The sequence below is a fragment of the Chinchilla lanigera genome, unplaced genomic scaffold (assembly GCF_000276665.1).
Source record: "Chinchilla lanigera isolate Chin_1 unplaced genomic scaffold, ChiLan1.0 scaffold00028, whole genome shotgun sequence".
In the NCBI taxonomy this organism is placed as follows: domain Eukaryota; kingdom Metazoa; phylum Chordata; class Mammalia; order Rodentia; family Chinchillidae; genus Chinchilla; species Chinchilla lanigera.
The window spans coordinates 2174481-2183369 of NW_004955429.1; the positions used below are offsets into that span (position 1 = coordinate 2174481).

General features: G+C 38.7%; 1 pseudogene; it reads left to right on the top strand.

The window, feature by feature from the left end:
* The first annotated feature begins 499 nt into the window (after positions 1–499).
* LOC102008757 lies at positions 500–5862 on the top strand (annotated as a pseudogene).
* Positions 5863–8889: the final 3027 nt, after the last annotated feature.

The window sequence follows — 8889 nt, forward strand, 5'->3', positions numbered from 1 at the left end:
TGGCACAGGACCTGACTGGCAAGTGCAAGGTCCTGAGTTCGATTCTAAGTATGAAAGAAAATAAATAAAATAAATAAAGAAAAACTAAATCTAATGAGTCCTTAAAGATCAAAAAATATATACTTTGCTTATAAACAGAGAAACAATGGCAAATTCAAACTCTCAGTGACATCAAATTGGATTCTATCATTGTCAAATATATTATCACCCTACTCTCCTTCAAATCTCCAATCAATAATAATACTAATTTTAGTTGAAATATATCTTTATGAACAAGACCACCTACTCTAAAAATTTCATCCATCTACCTTACAGTTTAAAATGGAAACTGCATATTTTTCCTAAAATATCACCCTATAAATATCCTGGAAAATATTCAGATGTGCCACATATTGTTAAAGCCATACAGGTGCTATAGATAGTGGTTTGGTTACTTCCATGCATGTGTTTAAAAAGCAGAAAAGCCAAGTCTTCTGCCAACCAACAAGCTGGAGCGACCATGGATTGTCTCACTTGTATTCCATCAGTCTTGTCTCCTGTACAGGATTCCAAGTGTAAGCTGTAATCAGTTTTTACAGGCCCCCAATTTATATATACACTCACATTCCTCAAGCTGAGCTTTTATTCCTGAAGTTTGTATAAGGCCTAATTAAATTTTTGTAGGCAACATCTGAAAGACTCCCTGCCCTAACTTCTATGAAGATGAAGGGCTGTTTCATGCTGCCCTCATGGAGCATCAGCAGCAAAGTTAGGACTCATCGGATCAGGATTTCTGTTGCTGCCTGTAGGCATCAGATTGTCCTGTACCAGGAGAGTTGATAATGAGGAAGTGACTTTTTAAAATGCATATCAACTTTATAGTTCTAAGACCATCATACCAGTATCTTCACCTTGCTGTTCAGAAACCAAGAATTTGAAAAGTAAATACATCATTGCTAATACTTTAGTGTGTTCTTTATTAGCCATGTTACTGGATCAGGGGTCTTGTCCAGGTTCTTGGTGTCCTGAACAAAGAATTGAATGGGACCCTCAAAAGGGCAGCAAGATTAAAGATTTACTGAAAATGAAAGTACGTTCCACCAGGTAGGAGCAGGCCAGCAAGGAAAGCTCATGGCTCCAGGAGACTTGGGTTGGAGATTTAAGCACTAGGGCTTGGAATGGTGTTTGAGGGTTGGACTGAAGTTTTGTTCTTGTCAATGAGTGGTTTCACTTTGCCTTCCATCAGAGGTGGCCTTTTTGGAGGAACTGTACGTGGCACCCAAAGCCCAACATTAGAAGGGGAGGTGTCAAAACAGCCTCGCTAGTAGCAATTAGAGCCCTATTTCACCAAGTATTGCACATGCAGAGACTTACCATGTACGAGCTGAGTTATCTGATTACTTTGTACTTTTAAATTTATACCAGGATATCCGGGACCTGGGTTAAGGTTTAACTCAGAAGGTGGATCTAGCCCTGAAAGTAGGCTCCAAGGCAACCTGGTCCCCTCTCTTTGGCAGTCTACAGCTGCCTCTTGCCTCAGTCGTACATACAACTCAAGTAAATTCCAGAACTCTACAGTCACATATGCTCCAAGTGCAGTTTGGCTGATTACAAAGCCAGCACAGAGAAAGAGGGAAAAGTATCAACCTCAAGAAATCAGTATTCAGACAGACGAAAGGTGAATACGTGGTTATGAGATCTTCAGAAAGGTTTTCTCTCCAACAACACACAGAAATTAATTTGTGACTTTTATTCTTCAAGCACTTACGCTTCCATGTGTCATTCTTTCCTTCCTGGTGAAAACCTGACAACCATTTGCCTTATCAAAGCCTAGAGAGGTGAAAGAAATCAATGAGATAATGCTTAAAATCTATTTTTGAAAATATCATGTAAGTGCAATTCTGTCACCATGGATCTGTGAGACTGTAGATGGGAACAACTAGGCACACATGTGAGTAAAACTCCACACTGATTTAACCTTAAATGAGGGCTTTATTTTTCAACCACTGATAACTTTTTATCCTTAAACACACACTCACATGCATACACACAGAGAGAATTAAAAAATAAATTTCAGAATAGGTGAAATCACCACTCTCATATAGGTATCAAAGGACAACATGTTTAAAGATTTATTTAATTGGTATGGTGTGAGGGAACCAAGCAGAAGTTACAACCTTCTAAAAGGAAAATCAAACAGCACATAATGTAGACAGGGTAAAGGAATGATGAGATTAATTGGAAATGAAGACATAGTAGAAAGAAATAAAGAGGATGAGGGAAAAACATCAATTAGATCGCTACTAGAAAGAACAGAATTTACATATATGCTGGTTACCCATAATTTATAAATGACTGCAAAAAAAAAAAAAAACTCCAAGGTAATTCACAGGATTAAAATCTGATAATCCTGAAGGCATAGTTTTCTACTGAGACAAAAAATTTTTGCTATACGTATGAGAATATATACACGTTTTAGACCAGAGATTGATAGTTTCCTTGGAAGATAGCTATGAACATTTTTCTGTGACTCGTTGGGTGCTACACAACACAGATAAGAAGTTACTAAAGAAACTATCTGGGCACAACATCTGAAATGTTTATTATTTGGTCCCTTAAAGGAAAAAAATGTTGGCTTTTGTATCAGTACATAGCACTGTAAAGTATATTTAAATAATTACACATTTTTTAAAATTTATGAGCCTGCAGTTAGAGTACCAGCATCCCCATAACAGTGGGATTCTTCTTAGCCATGGACATTTGTGTCTATGAGCCAACACTTATGACTATTATCAATATGAGCTGCTACACAAACCCAGGCTGCTACCAACCTATGGGGAATGTCCACCCACCTGGAGAATCTCTACTCTGGGTCCTGAAAAGATGCTCTTGACCTTTCAGCTTCTAGTCTTCTATCCTAGGCCTTGTCCTTGGACCTTGTCCTTAAGAACAAGAATCCCACTAACTCAGTTAGCAAGATTCCTCCACCCTTAGTAGCTTGTTCCAGAGCTAAACAAGTTCCTCTTCCCTGCAACCAGTCAAAATCTGATTATCACAGTGTGCTTTCAGAGATTCCTTTCTTGTCTGTATATAGATTCCTTACCCTAAATTTTCCACCTCGTAATTTTTCCATTTGCTGTATCCCACCTTACCCCTTGGCTATAAACCATAATATTTCTTTGTTGTTTTTGAAGATGAGCACAGTGTCTCTCTTCTACTTCAAATCTTCGATGCAGCAGTACTTCATTGATTAAAATTTTTTATTATATTAAAAAGTGTCAGAATAGATTTTTCTTTAATTATAAGAATACTTGGGTAATTTGTGAATCATAGGATGGCACAAACTATTTGTCCTCAAGTGTATGGAAGATAGGTAAGGAACTGAACACCTCTGTTATATTTACTTTTCTCTATTTTTCATTTCACTGAAGAAAAAAGGACTAGTTCTAAAATCTCCCAAAGATTGTGAAGGTTAATCTTCAATGCCAATTAGATTGTGCTAGAAATACCTTGAGAAGTGATTGGATTTGAAAATACTAACCTTGTCTATGGATTAATCCATTCATAGCTTAATGGCTAAATGGATCATTAGTAGGCAAGGCCTAGTTGGAGGAAGTAAGTCACTAGAGCATGACTTTGAATAGTATAATATTACATGGTTCTTTCCAACCTTCTCTGCTTCCTGGCTGTTGGGAGCTGAGCAGCTTTCCACTTCCATGCCCTTCCACCATGAGGTTGTTGCCTCCTCACAGGCCTAAAAGCAATGAATCTGGAAAAACCATGAACGAACACCTCTGAAACCATGAACCTAACTAAATCTTTCTTTCTTCAGGTTGTTTTTCTCAGATATTTAGTCACAGTCATGAAACAAAATAACACAAAAATGTTACTGAGATTATGAAGGTCAAAAATGAAGACCCTATCTTCATGAAGCCTCTTCCAGTTGTCCTTATGAGAGTGACATTATCTTTAAACCCTCCATGGCAATCCCTAACACATTACCACGAACCCTCCACGACAATCCCTAACACATTACCATGAAGACAGGGTGACCTGGAAATCCAACTTCCTTAAAAATCATCCAACTTTTGGATGGTTAACCAAAATGCTTCATTGTGAGAGCAGACAACATGGGCTCCAAGCAGATGCAGCAGATAGCACAGAGCTGTCCAAGGGAAGACCCTGGTGCTGATAGGCAAACACATCATTATTCACAAGGTCATCTGAGGGTAATGGGAAACAACCCAGCTCTGGAGATACTATTGCCTCACACCCAAGGGGATGAGGGCATTTTGTTCACCAAGGAGGACTTTGCTGAGATCAAGGATAGGCTGCTGGCCAATAAGATACCAGCTGTTGCCTATGCTGGTGCCACTGTACCACATGAAGTCCCTGTACCATATCAGAACACTGGTCTGGGGCCTGAGAAGACTTCCTTCTAGTATTTAGGTATCACCATTAAAATCTCCAGGGATACCATTGAAATCTTGAGTGATATGCCCTTGACTAAGACTAGAGACAAAATGGGATCCAGTGAAGCTACCCTGCTGAACATATTGACCATCTCCCCATTCTCCTTTGAGCTGATCATGAGCAGGTGTCGACAATGGCAACATCTACAACACTGAAGTGCTTGACGTTACAGAGGAAGTTCTGCATTCTCGCTTTCTGAAAGGCAGCTGCAATGCTGCCGGTGTTTGCCTGCAGATTGGTTACCCAAGTGTTGTATCTATGCCCCATTTTATCATCAGCGGTACAAGTAGGTCCGTCCTGGCTTTGTCTGTGCAGTGATTAAACCTGCCCACTGGTTGGAATGGTCCAGGCCTGCTAGCCTGATCCATCTGCATTTGTGGCTGCTGTCCCCGTCACTGAAGCCACCACAGCTGCTCCTGCTGCGGTGCCCTCCCCAGCCACAGTTGAAGCCAAAGAAGAGTTGAAGGAGTCAGATGAGGATATGGGATTTGGCGTCTGGCTGATTACCAAAAGCACGCTGCTCAGCATGCCTGATTGGCGGAACAAGAAACTAAAGGTATAATTCTCTTGGGAGAAAATGAAGATTTTGCACAATTGAAAGACTATTCCACATAACTGCAAGATCACTCCTAATCAATATGCTTCACTTGGATAAGTTAGGGTAGACTGGTAATTATAACAAGTTAATCCCCAAATGTATAATAATTTAAATACAATAAAGTAACATAATGGAAGTAATTGACTGAGTTAATGAACACTGAACATCTACACAGAAATCCTGTCACCTTCCTGTTTAGCTTCCAAGCTGATGATCAAAAAAGAGTGTGGAAAAATGACTCACAGGTAATTTTGGTGGGCCCAGGTTGGAAGTAGCTCACATCTCTTTCACTCACATTCAGTCCCTAAAACTCACTGGTACATATGCCTCTAACTTCAGCATGAGCTGAAAACATTGTCTCTACCAGTCACAACTTCCAAATGTGGGAAAGGAGCAGGATAAAGGCAGGTATCCTGGCTTCCAAATCTATTTCCAACTTATCCAATAGAGCGTCTTGAACAACAACACAAACTTTCTAATTCTACAACTAGCAATGCAAGTTTTAAAATACAAAGATGCCTGAAAATGAGAGATAATAAGGGGAAAATCACTCTCATTATGGTGTACATAATTTATTTTAGCTACAGATTCTGATGTGGCATGGTGTATTTAAAGGGGAATAAAGCAATATTGTGAGACAACTGTTCACAGATCTGTTAAGTTTCTGCACATCTGGTTAACAGAATCATGGATCGCCTTTCTTTTGGACAATTTTTTTCTAGGAAGTTGGTAGTATGAACAACCTTGAGGAGAATGGTAATGTTTCCGTAGAAGAAAGGGCAAGATTTCCTATGGCTGTGGGAGATGGATAGCACCTCTTCTGGAGAAAAAAATCAGATGTGCTCACTGTTCATTTTAAAAGATTTGTAATTCCTAATTTTTAGGCTTCGTGCTCATAATACAAGCCAACTGGGTACAAGTATCTTTGTGTTCCCCTCCTTCATGGGAACTTGGTTTTCAGTACCCAAAACAAAACAAAAAAAAATTATGACATTAGATAACTAAATTCTGTGAGTGATGTCATTCTTTACATTTGACCCAGGAATCTCTTGCCCTCTGCCAGCAGTTATGAAACTAACATTTTAGCTTATGGACAAGTAAGATGAGCTCTCTCATTCTTCATTACTACTGGTAAGAATGAATCATCACAGAACTAGAAAAAGATGACACAGAGGGACAAGGTTTATTTTACTTGCCATGTTTCAGTTTGTAAATATACCAGTGAATGTCGTATATGCCCAGTTGTTTCAGGACCGAGATCCACCTCTTTCACCTAATAACATAGATGCAAGTGATACTACAAACATGTTTCTTCTATATATTATTACTATGGACACAATTATAAATTATGTATTTAGATTAGTTCTACTATTTTCATCCTTGTATTTCTCTGTCATACTTTTTTTGTGTGTTAACAACACATAATACTCCAAGTTATTTTTTAAATGCTCATGGAACTATATTAACTGCATTATTTTCTTAAGAAAATGTAAAAATACACAGTTACTGAAAGCTTGGGATTGGTCTTGGACTGGCTGATTTCAGAAAGAAACAAGTAACACACCAAAATATATCATCACACATCATAAATGTTTAGCTTACTTAAGATGAGGGAGCAAGATTTTAAACCAAGACTCAATCCCAATTATATCAGCTGTTAATGAGAATACATCACAACTGAATCTTGCTATAAATTCTTGAGGTGCAAATATAACCTTCAAAAAAAGAGAGAGTTTAAAAAGAGAGAGAGAGAGGGAAATCAAAAACTCACCTCACCAATTGAGTGCAACAAATATTATCTCAACAAGGTGACTCCATGAAAACTCATGGGCTTCTCATGATGGGGTAAAGTTGGCTTGGAGTAATAAAAGTAAATAATGGTTTCTTTATGTCTTGTGGATTCAGTCAGTTAGTTAAATGGAATCCCTGCTGGGCTTGCTTCCTTGAGCATGTATCTACTTGATACATGGAAAGACAAGAAAGGTCATTTTTCCATAAGCAGTTTCATTGTTTTGACTTTAATCGGAAGCAAATTATCCTCCTTCAGTAAGAGTGAAGAGGTTTAATCATGCAGGGTACTTTTCAAAGTCAGAACTGTAATATTATGCCAGCATATTAAAATTGCATTCAGCTCATGTATCTTGCTATATTCGATGATAATATGTCTCTTTTCAGTTTATATAATCACAAGATAGGACAACTGTGAACTTATTATCAGCTAAAACAACAGCCGGGATCTGAGTATTTGTAAATCTGAAATCATTACCTGTGAACAACCAAGACATAACTATACGTTTCTCTTTTGATAAACATTTCCTTTACAGTCTCCAGAAATAATGAGTATTTGTCGCAATAGATTTCTATCAATAACAAATAGAATGGGAGATTACAATTGGAAGACAGATGTTAAAGCATTTCTAAGTCTGTTTCCTAATTTTTATTCAGTCTAATGCAATATCTTCTTTTATATAGCCTGTCACCTTAGACTGTATAGTGATTTGTTTCAATAAACCTGTGAAATAGCTACTGCAATTGTCCCATATAACAAGTGGAAACTGAGGCACAGAATAATAAAGTCCAAAAGGAGATTCACATCCAACTGTTTGTGCCTCCTCTACCAACTTGGGCAAGGGAAGAGCAATAGACACTGTACATAAAAAAAGCATCTGATATCTTACAAGATGGCAGAGGATATAACAAGAAAGTAGGGAAATGTTTCCCACTGTCCATTTATCAGGAATTTAGACTCAACTCTTTCACTTCACTGGAATTGACAGATCTTTCTCTGATGTGTTCATTACCCAAAATGCTAAGTAAAGAAGGCATGAGACCATCCAGCTAAGGCAAAGAATCCCCCTTTGGGCAATAGTTCTGATGGGAAAAGGTTCTGATGGAAGGGAAGCCTCACTCTGGGAACTCTTCAAGGGTATCACTAGACAGAGAAGTAACATTACCAGACAGCACGGGTAAGTGCAGTCTTGACATAAATCAGGCTGGAATGGAGCATTACTTGGTTTTATATTATGACAATGAAATACCTGAAGCTCAGTAACTTTATAAAGAAAGGATATTCATTGTGGCTCATAGTTCTAGAGGTACAAGATGATGCATCTGCATCTAGGGATGGCCTTCTTGTCAGCAGAGTCCTGAGGCAGCTTAGGCCATCTCACAGCACTAGATAGGAAGCACGCATTGGATTGCTTCTAATGTCTCCCTCTTCTTGGAAAGCCACCATTACTCAGTTATGAGGCTCCACCCTGATGACATTATTTAATTTTAATTTCCTCCCAAAGGCCTTACATTTAAATATCATAGTTGGATTAAATTTCCACTCTTCTCATAACTCACAATAGGGATTAAATGTCAACCCCTGAACTCCGGGGACATACACAAACCATATCCAAACCATAGCAGATGGTGAGGACAGTCTCTCTGGAAGTCAGGTCCAAGGATGCCTGTTTCCTCAGCAGCCAGACCATCTGGAAGCCAAGGCATTTAGGGTGATATGGAGGAAGCAACAAGGGCTGCCTTCTCCCTAAGGGTTCAAGTGGCTCTTTCCACATGGGGCTCATATTCAGCCAGGATAATATAAAAATGCACTTCAGGAATAATGGAGAAGGATTAATGGAACTTGGAAGACCAGGTGGACAGGATCCAATATTACATAATGCAGTCACTATGAGGAAATAAAAGATTAGATACGCATCTGGCGAGGTATTTTAAAACAAGGGTAACATACTCTGTGTGCATGTGCGTGCATGCATGTATGTGTGTGTTGTGGACTCAGGTCCCACTGAAAGACAACGCATTCATTTGAAAGGAATGGACTAGGATGTAAG